Below are 14636 nucleotides of genomic sequence, written 5' to 3'. Positions count from 1 at the left end.
GATATTTCATATATGTATTCTTCAGACATGTATGCATTCTGACTATGGCACATGACAAGCAATACATTTCTCATTAGATAATTTCTGCTTGCTCATTTTTATAACCCAGCATAACAAACACAGAGGTAAGGTAGTAGTGCTCAATTCCTATTTTGATTCTGTTTTCTCTGCCAAGGAGAGTGACTGAACAAAAATGATTATTAGATTGTAGATACCCAAGGTAAATATGTAGATGATATATATCTATCTTTATAATAAACTGTCCTTAATGAATTCAAGTCACCAAGCTTAGATGATTTAAAACCCAGATACTGAAAGAATTGGCATATATGATTGCTGAACTACTGTCAGCATTCTTTGAGAGGCTGTAGAGAATGGGAGAGGGTTAGTAAAGGGGCAATGATCTATGTTTTCATTTCCAAAAAAAGAAAAGGAAAAGAATGGAATCTGCTAATTATAGTTTACTGAATTTTATTTAAATTCCTGGCAAAATTATAGCCTGTTATCAAAAAGATGTTTAATGGACACCTAGAAAAAGAAATACTAATCACAAGGAACAAGCATGGTTTCAACAAGTCATGGCAGAATAACCTGTGTTTGAATAGCTTACTAAAATAAATAGATCAAGAGAATACTTTAGATATAGTTTACATTGATTATTAGTAGTCTCCATGTTTCTCTTGTAGAATATTCTGTGTGCTAACATAGCAATAGAATTATTAGATAGATTCATAAAAGGCTCAATAAGTGCACTCAAAATGTAATAATTAATGGTTGAATGTCAACATGGCTTGAGATATTCAGTTGAGTGCCCACCAAAGATCTGTAGTGGATCCTTTGCTATTTAATACTTTTATCAGTGGCTTGATAAAAGGCATATATATAATTCTTATAAAATCTGCAAATATCATAAATCCAGGAGAGATAGCTAAGACACACTGAATGACAAGATCCAAAATGATATTAACAGCATAGAGTTCTTGGCAAAATATAATGAAAGAAAATATAATAGGGATCAATATTAATATTATTCTTGGGTTCATATAAGCACAAGATGAGCAAGTCATAGTTTATTCAGTTTGTTGTTCATCATTTTTCAATCATTTCCCACTCTTTATGACTAGAGTTTTCTTGGCAAAGATACTGGAATGGTTTCCCATTTCCTCTTCCAGCTCATGTTATAAATGAAAAACTGAAGCAAACAGGGTTATGTGACTATCCTAGAATCACATAGCTAGTAAGTGTCTGAGGTAAAATTTGAACTCAGGAAAATGAGTCTTCCTGACTCCAGGCTCAGCTCTCTATGATCCATACCACCTACTTGCCCAAAATATTCAATTCAACTTAATAAAAAAAATCTTGTGATTTTAGTGGACTGCAAGTTTTGTATGGAGTCAGCAATGCAATCTGGCAGCCACAAATCTAATGTGATCTTGACTTGCATTAAGAGAAGCACATATTGGTAGTAGCTGTGAACTCCACCCAACATGCAGTTGCCTCCCTCTCATCCCACCCTGCCTTTAGGCATAGCACCACTTCCTCTCTCTCTTAAGATTTTAAACTGGGCACTTCCAAGCTCACAATGATAATGATATTGCTGCCCCTGTTGTTGACTATAGCTCTGAAATGTGCAAAGTTGGCTTAGCAGAAGATGATGCCCCTCAGACTATATTCCCTTTCATTGTTGGGCACCACAGACATCCAGGTATGATGGTGAGTATGAGTCAGAAAGACAGCTACATGGAGGATGAGACCCAGAGCCAGGGAGGAATTTTGACCCGATGTATACCATTGAACATGGTATTGACATCAATTGAGAAGACACTGAGAAGATCTGCCATGATACTTTCTATGAAGATCTCCATGTGACCCCTGAATAGCACCCTCTGCTGCTGACAGAAATCCCTCTAAGCCCCAAAGCAAGTAGAGAAAAGAAGACACAGATTATGTTTGAGACCTTTAACACCCCAGCCAAATACATTGCTCGCCAGGCTGTGCTGTTTCTGTATGTCTTTTGTCATACCACTGGTATTATGATGGACTCTGGTGATGGCATGACCTGTGGGTCACATGGTGCCCCTCTGTGAAGGTTACACCCTTTCACATGCCATCTTCTGTCTAAATCTGGCTGACCATGATCTGACAGACTGCCTCATGAAAATCCTCACCCATGGAGGGTACCACTACCACATCAGAGAGGGAAATTGTATATGACATCAAGGAGAAGCTATTATGTAGCCCTAGAATTTGAGCAGGAGATGACTGCTGTTACAACAAACTCTTCTTTTGAAAAGTGTTATGAGCTCTCTGACGTTCAGGTTGTCACTATCATCAAGGAGAGGTTCTGGTTCCCAGAAGCTCTTTTCCAAACATATTTCTTAGGTATCGAATCCACAAAATTACCTTCAACTCAAACATAAATTATAATATTTAGAACTATAAGGATTTGTATGTCAATAATATATTATCTGTTGTTACCACCATGTACCTAGACATTGCTGACAGGATGCAGAAGGAGATTACAGCTCTAGACCCCAGTACAATGAAAATCAAGATCATTGCCCCACCAAAGTACAAATACCCTGCCTGGATTGGAGGCTCCATCTTGGCCTTTTCCTCCACTTTCCAGCAGATGTGGGTCAGCAAGCAGCAGTATGATGTATCTGGACCCTCCACTGTCCACTGCAAATGCTTCTAAGTGGATTGTGTCTTTTGGTATTTTTTTTTTTTGGTCAAAGGGTATGACATGATAATTGCTTCCCAAAAAGAGATGAGATTGTCATGATTTTTTTTTTTGACCCTTGACTCAGGATTTTAAAACTGAAATAGTAAAGATGATGAACAGTCTAAGTAAATTGAAGGGAAACATCCTCAAAGTTCTAGAATTCATCTTCAGCACTGATTGTACATTCTAAAAAATAATCATTCCAAATGTTGTATACTTTACTGTTACAGAGAGTTACTTGCCTCTATGAAGGCTCTCTTGCTCTACACAAAGGAGCAACTTAATATAAATCCAGACCAGGGAAAAGGAAAGGGGAAAGACAGAAGTATTAATTTACATGTTAATTATGTAATCCTTAAAAATAATTGTATCTTCTGTCTTAATACTTGTTCCTTAAAAAAATTGTTGGAACCATAATTGTCTTCTAATTTCCCTCCCTACCCCCAACATAGACTTGAATGGATACTTTTTATGGCCTCCTCAGGAGTTTCATAGATTAATGCCAGTATTTAGGGAAGGGGAGGAGATTTACCTGTACATTGACTTAAGACCAGTTCAAATAAAAGTGTACACATTGAGAGGACTCTAGGAAGATGACAATAGGTCAAAAAATTCCAAGCTCTCCAGATTTTCCCCACAAACAAGACAAAATAATGCCTCAGGGTGAATATATAATGGTAAAAATAAATTAGTTGGGGCAGAACAGTGGTCCTCCTGGGATAATGGGAGAAGATCAAAGGTTTGGTCCCTACGAAGTGTAAACATCTCCAGGCTAGTTCCCCTGAAACAGTAAATAGCAAGTCCTGTTTGCAGCTGGGTTTGGAGGTAGCCTTGGCCTGAGCTGCAGGAATTTTCAGCCCCAGGACAGTGTGGGGAATTAGGTATCTGATCAAGGGAAGCCCCAGCTGTGCTGCTGAGATGCGACTGTACCCTCAAAAGAATTCATACAAGGACTTTAAAAAGACTTTAAAATTTTAAAATAAATAAGAACCACCTAAGAAAAATTAGATTATAAAAAAGTTAATTAACTAGAAAAGGAAATCCAGAATCTTAAGGAAGAAAACAACTCCTTGAAAATTAGAATTGGGTAAAGGGAAGCCAGTGAAGTTATAAGGGACCAAGAAATAATAAAATAAAATATAAAGAATAAAAAGATAGAAGTGAATGTGAAACATCTCATGAGAAAAGCAACTGATCTAAAGAACAGATCGAAAAAACAAAAATAATTGGACTACCGAAAAGCTGCAATAAAAAAAGAATTTTGATGCAATTATACAAGAAATAATTAAAGAAAATTGTCCTGAAGCATTAGAACAAGAGGAGAAAGTAGAAACAGAAAAAAAAAATCCACTGATCACCACCTGATAGAGATCCTTCAAAGAAAATCTACAGGAATAGCATAGTCAAATTCTGAAACCCCCAACTCAAGGAGAAAATATTATGAGCAACAAGAAAAAAAATTTAATGGTGATGCCACAATTAGAATCACACAAGACCTAGCAGCAGTGACACTCAAAGATCATAAGTTTTCGAACACTATATATCAAAGAGCAAAAGAACTGGGGTTGGAGCTGAAAATATCATACTTAACAAAGTTAAGCATAATCCTGAATGAAAAAATAAATGGATGTTTAATGAATTAACAGACTTTCAGGATTTTGTTAAAAACAAAACAAAACAACCTGAAGTTATAGGAGATTTGACATATAAGATCCAAGAGAAATATGAAAAATCAATTATAAGGGAATCAATAAGAAAGACCAATTATAAGGGAATCAATAAGGACAGACTGTTTACTTTTTACATATGAGGAAATGTAAAACACATGTTTAAGATTGTTATTAGTAACTGGGTAGTTTGAAAAAAAGATTGGGGTGGAGCTAAGAATGATATGACTCTAAAAAATAAAACCGTTTAGGAAAAAGTAAAAAAAAAAAAGCCAGTATCTTATGCAAATAGTGGTGGTTGTCCTTCATTCTTGAAGAGAACTGAAATGACATCACTATACCACAGTCAAGTTTCAATATGGCGGATCAGACCAATACAAGCTCAGAATGCTCTACCACAGGTCGGCCACAAATAATCCATGTGAATATTTGGGGTGAATACTCCAAATTTGTACATCCTGTGTTTCCTTTGAGTTGTCTCAATTCTGTTTTGCTCATGAAGGACAGCACCTTCTCTGATGTGACCGTGCCATTCTGAGTGATCCTGTGCCAGTGTCTCCCATGTCACACACTCAGTTCCAACGTTCTTAAGAGAGACCTTGAGAGTGTCCCTGTATCACTTCTTCTGACCACCATGTGAATGCTTGCCCTTTGTGAGTTCTCCATAAAATAGTCTTTTTGGCAAGTGTATGTTATGCAAATGACATGTGAGAGAAAGAACCAACACAGAGGAATTAGATGGGGGAGGAAGGCTGATAGTTCTGAAATCTTACTTCCATCAGGAATGGTTTAAGAGGAACCGTACATGCTTACATACATGCATGCATGCATGCATGCATACATACATATATACATGCTTGTGTATATGGACATAAAAGTCTTTCAGATTCAGAAAGAAATAAACATCTAAGGAGATAAGGAGGGGGGAGAGGATAAGGAAGGGTTTTTAGAGGGGAAGGTGGTAAGGAATTGAATAAAGAGGGGATACAGAAGGGTGTTTAGATTAACAAGAATGGGAGGATAAGGGAGGGATCCTTGGAGGGGGGGTAGGTTAAATAATAGGAGGGCAAGGCAGTGGGTAGAAGTAAAGTAGAGGAGTCAGGAGGGAGAGGAAATAAGAGATACACACAAAGTGAATATCAGGAGTGGAATTTATTAGGGAAAAAAGCAGAGGTAGGAATCATTGATCTTAGATGAAGTTAAACCTAAAATAGTTTCAATCAAAAGAGAAAAGAGGGAAACTACACTATATGTCAGTCATATTAATCAATATTGTTTTAGAGTATTTAAAATAACTACACAGTGTAAGGTTGGAATACTGCTGTGGTGTAGGAAATCATGACTTGGTGAACTTAGAAAAATATGGAAAGACTCAGACTTATGAAGGAAGAGGTTATCCCCTCTCAGAGAAACAGAGAACAAATAAGTATAGTGATCCTAAAAAGTGGGAAGGGCTGCCTTAGCAGTTAGTGATTTCCCCCTCATTTGAGGTAATTGAGTAAAGGCTGAATGACAACTTATTAGGTACCATTTAGAGACGAGATGTCTACAAAAATTCTTTTCAACTGAAATTCTATGATCCTATTTTCCATCATAGGTAATTTTTACATTTTAATACTGTCTTTCAATGCTATACTTAACAATAACTGATGGTAAAAATTTCAGACATCTTGGCATGGCCAACAAAGGAAATATTGGGGTAGGGGTGGTACTTCTCTAATCACAATTCTTGCACTTTCTATTGGCCTAATATTGTCCTCAAATGTCTCTTTTCATATATCTCCAGTTATCCTTTGAGAATCTTTGTAGGAATGCAGCTCCATTGTTTTTATATAGTTTGTATATTGTTTATATGGTTTAAATATTATTATTTTTATTGCTTTTTGAAGGGGGGAAAGTAGGCCAATTGGGGTTAAGTGACTTGCCCAAGATCACATGGTAGTAAGTGTGTCAAATGTCTGAGGTCAAATTTGAACTCAGGTCCTCCTGACTCCAGGGCCTATTCACTGCACCACCTAGCCACCCCAATATTATTTTTTAAATAATGTTTTTATATTACCTTAATTTCTGAATATTACCTCCCCTTTGCTTCCCATAAAACATCCCTGATAAAAAAGAACAAAAAGTAGAGGGAAAAATGCTGTTTTGTAAAACTTAGCTCTATCTCAAATGAATCTGACAAGGTATGCAATGGCAAACATATGGTCTCTGTTTTTGCAAAGAAGAGAGGTAGTTAAATTTTCTTCTGGCTTGTCTTTTTGGGGAAGGGGCAGCATGAGTCAGTCATTGTAACTATGTACCTGATATCCAATTGTATCCTAGTCTCTGTTAATTTCTTCAACCAACAAGAAACAATTATTAAAAATCTACTATGTTCCAGGCACTGTGCCCAACTCTGGAGGTACAAATACAACGAATGAAACAATCCATACTTGCAAAATAATTTACCTCTACATCTCTGAGTTCCAATTTTGTTTATGACAGGGTTTAATTCTTCCCCAGTTATTTCTTTTATGTTAGTCAATGTGAAGGGCAAGGACTATATTAGACTTTAAGTTGCATAAGGATTGGGACTATGTCTGAGTTAAACTTTATGCTCAGTGCGGTCCTTTGCATACAGCAAGTGTTTCATAATTTTTTATTGAATTGAATTGAATTCTCTTTCTATATCCATCATGGTGCTTAGCTAGCACTAGCCCAGCATATATTTGTGACTGAGTTAGTACTTCCTCACTTCCAAAGATATAATTTTATCAGTTTGAATATTATTCCACTCACACAGATTTCACAATTCTGCAATTTTGGTAAATGGTTTCACAATTTATTTTGGGCAGAAATGATCATTATCTTATGACCTTGGATGATAGTCCAATGAAGGATCCATGCTCAAAGTCAGATTTATTTTAATTGTCAGAGTTTCAGCTCTATTGGCCAAAGCTTCTAGAAACCAAACTCATCTCCATACTAAAAGAAAGTATCTGAATAGTGTGTTACTGGAACTGCAATTGTCAGAACAAAAAATACCTGCTTTTGTAGTACTTTGTTTTGGAAAGAACAAAATAATGCATTTGAGACAAAAGTAGTCATCATGTTAGAATGGAATTTGAAAAACTGTGAATTATTATTTTTTATATTGAAGGTTTAAAACTTCTAAAGATGGATTGGTGGTCTGGGTAAAATAAATTAGGGGTATGGGTATAGCAGTGAGATAGGATCCAGGGGTAGGGAACCTGTGGCCTCAAGGCCACATGTGGCTTTCAAGTTCCTTGGGTGCAGCCTTTTGACTGAGTCCAAGTTTTATAGAACAAATCCTTTTATTAAGGGAATGCCATGTGTGGATATAGGGATATCCCCGCCCCCCTCCCTATAAGGGAATGCTCTATGTAATAGAACAAACAAAATTCAGAGTAAGAACCAAAGTAGGCCACCATGGTTTGGCAGATAGCATAATATAGATGGAAAGGAGAGAAATGAGGAGGGGGGGAAGGTATTATTATTTAGTATAACAAGAAAAGGTGCCAATATCATTACTATGGATGGCAAAGTCATTATTAGAGACTCAGATTTTATTATCTTGCATGCACATAGTTGATTGCATGTTGCCTTCATCATAAGAATGTGAGCTCCCTGAGAGCAGGGATCATGTTGTCTTTCTTTGTACTTTAATATTTAGCACAGTGCTTGACACAAAGTAATAGATTAATAAATGCTTCTTGATTTGACTTGATTAGGCAAGCAAAAGAAAAGAGGTAAATGGACTGGAGGTAGTTTTCAGAGATCTAGATTTAACACAAGGTGTGGTTAGAAGTATGGCCTAAGTATACTGGCAGGACTCAGTAGTCATGAAATCAAGTTGGACATCTGGGAAACAGCTTGAGTGGGGAGGATTAATATTATATTATGATCTGGCCTTGATGAGTATGTACATATAACAGTGTACTACTTTTCATAGGTAGGGCTTTTTGTCATCTGTTCTTACTTACTAAGATCCTCATTGATATAGGCAAATAAAGGCAGCCTCATCTGTTTTTTTCTTCAGACTGAGGACAGGTTTATAATAATGTGTGAGATTTAGTAATTTTCACATTAGCAGAAGCCTTAATCTCCTGTGGAGTTTTATTGATTCTAATAAAATTTTTGTTCTTACCATTTTTAATTATGAAGTGTCCATTTTCCAGCCTACACTTGCTCCCTTTCTACTTTCTTTCTTCTTGTTAAGTCATGCAAAACAAAATTTCTTATTAACGACATTGCAAAAGAAAACATAACAAAAAAGGGGAAAACAAAGAAAATGTTTTTAAAAAGTATTCCTCAATCTGCATTCAGAGTTCATCACTTTTCTCTCTGGAGATGGATAGTATTTTCCATCATGGGTCCTTTGGAATTGTATTGGATCATTGTTTTGTAGTTTAATAGCTAAGTCGTTCACAGTTGATCCTGCTTACAATAGTACTGTCACTGCCTTCATCATAAGAATATTAAAAATATTTGATCCAGGTCATCCCGACGCTGGAGCTGGTGCTCTTACTCGCTGAGCCACCTGGCCGCCCCTAAGCAATTGGGGTTAAGTAACTTGCTCAAGGTTACATGGCCAGGTGTTTCTGGGTGTGGTGCTAAGTGTCTGAGCCTGGGATTCGATCTCCAGGTCTTCTCCACACTGGAGCCGGTGCTCTTACTCGCTGTGCTACCTGGCCGTCCCGAGAAGAGAGATTTCCAATTAATTGATTTATAAGTGTTTATTTAGAACCCACTGTATCCAAGCTTAATACTAAATCTTGGGAAATACAAAAATAAAAAATAAAGTCATCCCTGCCCTGAAGACACAAGTCACTAATCACAGCTTTTTTGTGTTTTCTTCTTCTTAATGGATGATATCACTTTAGAAGACCACCTGTTGATTGGCATTATCATTCTTTGTATGACAAGAAGTTATTGAGTACTCAGACAATTCAGTTTCTCTTTCTGTTGGAAGGAGCTCATTCCTTTAGTTTAGCTTCAAGGCTGAATTGTCTTTCTTCCCTTTCTTTACTATGTCACATTCTTCCATTCTGCCTATTCCCAAAGCATGTAGGAAGTCCTGTTCACCATTTTTTCATCCTCTGACCCCTTATTCCACTTTTGTTAAATAACAATTTACCTAGAAATTGAGGAGGCGTTCCTCATGCCCATTTACCTTCTCTTTGAAATGGGATATCAGCATGTACTTTCAGCGTAGAACATTTACTTGTCAAAGGAAGAGACAGATTCATTTCCAAATTTACACAGATGAATTCAAGATATTACTTGTCCTCTTTAAGTTACTTGCCCATGGTCAAATGGCTATTACACATATGAAACAAGCTTTCAATTTGGGTCTTGTTGACTATAGGCCTAACTCCTTATCCAATGTACCACTTACCTGCCTCAAATATAGACTTTTAGCTTGACCCTAAAGACCTTTCACAGACTTTCTACAGATTGTGGATGATGACAATCTACCATTTCAACACTATTTAACTTAAATTTTTTCTTTCTTTTTACAAATGGAAGCAAGAATACTTTCAAGAAGAGAGATCCTCTGTTGTTCTTGCTAGTAGCTCTTGAGGTCAACTGTGGCAAACTCCTAGGATAAACCTCGGCCACTATGATGTGCATAACTTACATTTACACAGCACTTTAATTTTGCAAAGTACTTTTAAAAATTTGCTTTCAAAAATTAATCCTGCAAGGCAGATAGTGTAGGTGTTATTTTTCTCATTTTTACAGATAAGGAGACTGGAGCTTGGAAATTTTAAGTGGCTTGTCAATTGTAACCCAGGAAAGTATCAAAACCTGTATTTGGACTCATATCTCTTTTTAGCCAAAGAAACAAATTCAGCCTTTGACTACATGGAGAGAGGCAAGATATCTGCAACAATGGAAGGAATAGTCTCACTCTTCTTGTTCCTAGTTGATAACATCACAATAGTACCATGTTCAGCTCTCGGTGCCACGTTTTAGGAAGGATATTGACAAAAGAATGTGTTCAGAGTGAGGTGAACAGAATGGTAAAGATATAGAAAAGAATGCCATGTGTGGATTAGTTGAATGATCTGGGAACATTTAGAAGAGAACAAAGAAGAATTAAGTGTCCTGATTTAAGGTACATGATAGCTGCCTTCTAGTGTCTTAAGAGCTATCATGGTGAAACAGGTATTATTCTTGCTCTATTAGCAGAAGGCTGAACTAGGAGTGGTGGGTGAAAACTGTAGAGTTAGATTTGGGTTCAATGGAATAGACAATTGTCTAATAAAAGCAGAAGAAATTGCCAGGAAGTATAGTAAGTTTCCCTGACGTTGTTCCCCTCTTTTGTTCATCAGTATAAGGAACTCCTTCCTGGGGAGGAAACTCTACAAATGCAGATCAGCCTCTGTTGTGCTACTTAGTCCTTACAGAACTGCCTGGGGCACTATAAGGCTAAGTGACTTGTCTAGGATCAATTAGCCATTTCGCATCAGAGATGGGATTAGAGCTTTATAACTGGCCAGCCCTCTATCCACTATACCAAGATGCCCATCATTAAAGGCTTTGGATAATAACTTGGCATAAATATTATAGATGGGATTCTTATTCAAGGATGGATCAGACTAGATGGTTATTGAAATGCTTCTATTTCTGTGATTCTGAGACCAGACAGCACACCACAAAATTTTCCTCTCTGTAATAAAAGTTTCTTTTTTAAACTTTGGTGATCATGTTATCATAGGGCTTACATAGGGTGTTTCCTTTATAATTGAGGGAGTGGGAGCTAGCAAGGCTCTGGGACTCAATGGGTTACATTCATGCTGCTAGGTCAAAGTAGGAAAAACTTTGTGAATGGAGAATTTCCTAGAGAGGCACCATGTTTGCTCTGATGTATTGGATGACATCAAGGTCACTGAGCTGAAGAAATAAAAGAATCTAAATTATTTTTGTAAGATTACATTTCTTGAAGATTTGTTCTTAGAAATCCTACATATCTAATATTAAATACAAGGCTTTTAAAATATGAGACCTCAAAGCATAATTCTTTTTTTTTTCTTTAGCTTCATACAACACTAAAAAAAATGAGAATCAATAAATTTTCAAAACTGGACACAGCTCCCCTATCCCTTATTATTAAACTCAATTTGATTAGTACGATAAATATTTATTAAGTCTCTACTATTTACAAGGTGTGATGCTAGGTAGTAAGGATACAAATAGGAAAAATAGTAGTGACTTACAATAATGTAACATGTAAAAGAAATAAACATGGTACAAGGTAGAATAGGGTAAGCAAAAAAGGAAAAAAAAAATCCAGTCAAAGCATAATGAGAAGTTATGAGAAGGGAGAGATTACTTTCAATTGAAGAAAATACCTCCCTCATCAGGGTTATGGCAACAGCTGGACCTTAAAAGAAGAGAACTATTTCAATAGGAGATAAATGCATTCTAGAGGATGGCCTGTGAGAATGCACTGAGGCAGACCTAGTGCCATCACAGGTGTGCACAGAGGTAGACTATGTGCACTGGCATACTCTTGAGTGAGCAATACCATTATCCCTTTCACTAAAGGGAAAAACTCAAGAGAAGGTGACCAACTCCTATTTCCCCTGAAGTAAATGGGAAGAGAAAATGCTAAATGCTTGATAGTAATGACAGTAATTCAGATTAGCTGGATTATATTATAAGTAAAAGAGAGTAATGTGAGATAAGATTGGAATGGTAGATTTGAAGTGAGTCTTTGAAAGACCTTTAGGGCCTGGCTCAGGAGTTTATATTTGAGGCAGCTAAATGAAACAAGGAATTTGGCACTGGGCCTGTTGTCAGAAAGATATGAGTTGAAATCCTGCTTCAGATCTTTACTAGCTCTGTGACCATGGGTAAGTCACTTAACCTGTCTCAGACTTAGTTTCCTTATCTACAAAATGGAGACAAAATAGTATTGCCTTCACAGACTTATTGTGAAGATCAAGTGAGATATTATTCATAAGGTGCTTCTCACAATGTCTGGCACATAGTAGGCATTTAATAAATGGCTATTCCATTCCTCTCCCCATTCCAATAGTACAGTAGAGAGGTGATGTGAGCCTGAATTGTGCTTGTATGAGAAGAGAGTAGGGATTGATGCAAGAACTATTTTGGATATAGAATCGATGAGATTAATTGGATATAAGGGAATAAGTTTAAGGAAAAGGAACAGTCAAAGATTGCTCTAGAATTGACACAGGGAAGATGGAGGGAGCTTCAGACAGAACTGGCCTTTTTTTTTTTTATCAGGTTATTTTTTTTTTTGCCTTTTGGAGGGCAATTAGGGTTAAGCAACTTGCCCAAGGTTACACAGCTAATTTTTTGTGTGGGTGTTAAGTGTCTGAAGCTGGAACTGAACTCAGGTCCTCCTGACTCCAGGGTCGGTGCTCTATTCACTGCTACACCTAGCCGCCCCCTATCAGGTTCTTATCTCAAAAATTGGGATCAATCAAGATTGAATTAGTAAATAACTGACTCAACACAAGCCAGAAAGCTATGTGGGAATGGTTTTGTTTAGTTAATAGGAATGCAGCTGTCAAATACAAGGCAGGCATACATGTTGGTAGTTCAGATTTGGTCAAATTAAGTTGAATTTTCAAGAGAGAGGAGGCTGATGAGTTCATTTTTGGACATATTGAGTTTGAGGCAACAATGGCATCTCTAGATCAAAATATGTAGCAACCAGTTGGATTTGGTGGACATGACCAATTTCAGGGTAAAGACTGGTTCTGGATATGTAGATTTGGGAATCATCTTGCATTACATATGGCAATCCAAGCCATGGAAATGGTAAGATCTCCAAGAGATTATTCCGAAAGTTCTAAGAGTTGGGCCCTCTTCCTTTGCATTCTTGATGCTCATAGACTATAGATGTCTATCTCTGTCAGTAGTTCCTCACTAAATGCCTTAATTCTAGGTGATTATGGAGTGTGTGAATGTTATGAGGAAAAAAATGAGTTTCAGTAAGTGAAACTCTATTTAAATTGTAGATTACATTGTGTATCAGTGTCCTTGCCCAAGCCTGAATATGAAGAGTTAAGAGTTTTTCTGTGAGAGCAACTGTGACTGTTGTCCTAAGGATCTTTTTTACCCTATATAAAGAAAGAAAAAGTCAGATTAAAAAAAAAATATTTGATTGAATCCCCTTGAACAAAAGGATTATATTTGAAAGGCCTTCATAAATGAACATTATTTTGATGAAATGTGTTCTGCTATAAAAGCAAATATGATGGAGAGTATATATCTACTTTGAAAATCCTCTTTTTTTCTTTTGCCATTTCATTTCTTGAAAGAGGCAGTATGGCACAGTGGATAGAAAACTGACTTTAGAGTTAGACTCTAACCTCACATTTTAGGATGGTATAAATGACTAATCACCAACACAATTAAGGAGGTGAGGTTTACTCAGTTGTAAGAATACAGTTGTCAAGCATAATGCAAGGGTACATACTGGTAGTGCTTGGTTGGTTGAGTTCAGTTTTAATTGGTTGCCAAGACTTTCCTTTGTCTCTTTTTCTTTACAGAGATCCTAATAGCTAGCATTTATATAGTGATTAATGTACGTGTTGAACTTTACATACATTATCCCATTTGATCCTCATAACATCCTTGGGACCTAGTATTATTATTATCTACATTTTTGAAAAAAGGAAACTGAGTCTGAGAGAGGTTAAGGGATTTAACCATGGTCACACAGCTAGTATCAGAGACAGAATATGAACTCAAATCATCCTGACTCTCAGTCCAGCACCTTTATACATTGTGCCACCTACCAACCACCTCCATAATAACAGCTAACACAGTTATTATGATGTGAAATGCTGATGTAGCACTTTCAAGTTTGCCAAGTATTTTACATATGTCATTTGAGCCTTGGACCATATGTAGCAAATGCAGCCATTGTAGAGTGGAAAATTTGACAGGTTTGGGAATATGAAAGTCTGTTTTGGTAGGAACTTTTAAAAATAGGCTCAGGGATGCTAAGGACCACATTACCAATGCAAAGTATTCTGTTAGGAGTGAAACAAAGAAACTTTTATACTCTAGCTGTTTTCATGTTTTTCCATTAGCACCTGCAGGTACCCAGGGTTTTGTAAACCTACTTGCATTGTAGGCTAGGAACTCCCCCCCCCCCCCCCACCCCCTTTGAAATTCTATCTACTCTCCTGGCTCTTAATTCTTCCTTGTCATATGTATTAGCATAGCTATAGCCTAGTACAGAAGATTCAAGTTCA

This window comes from Petaurus breviceps, unplaced genomic scaffold (assembly GCF_028583685.1).
Source record: "Petaurus breviceps papuanus isolate PSGF00001 unplaced genomic scaffold, PetGlider_PUasm1.0 91133, whole genome shotgun sequence".
NCBI lineage: Eukaryota > Metazoa > Chordata > Mammalia > Diprotodontia > Petauridae > Petaurus > Petaurus breviceps.
Note: the sequence above shows the minus strand (reverse complement) of the source record.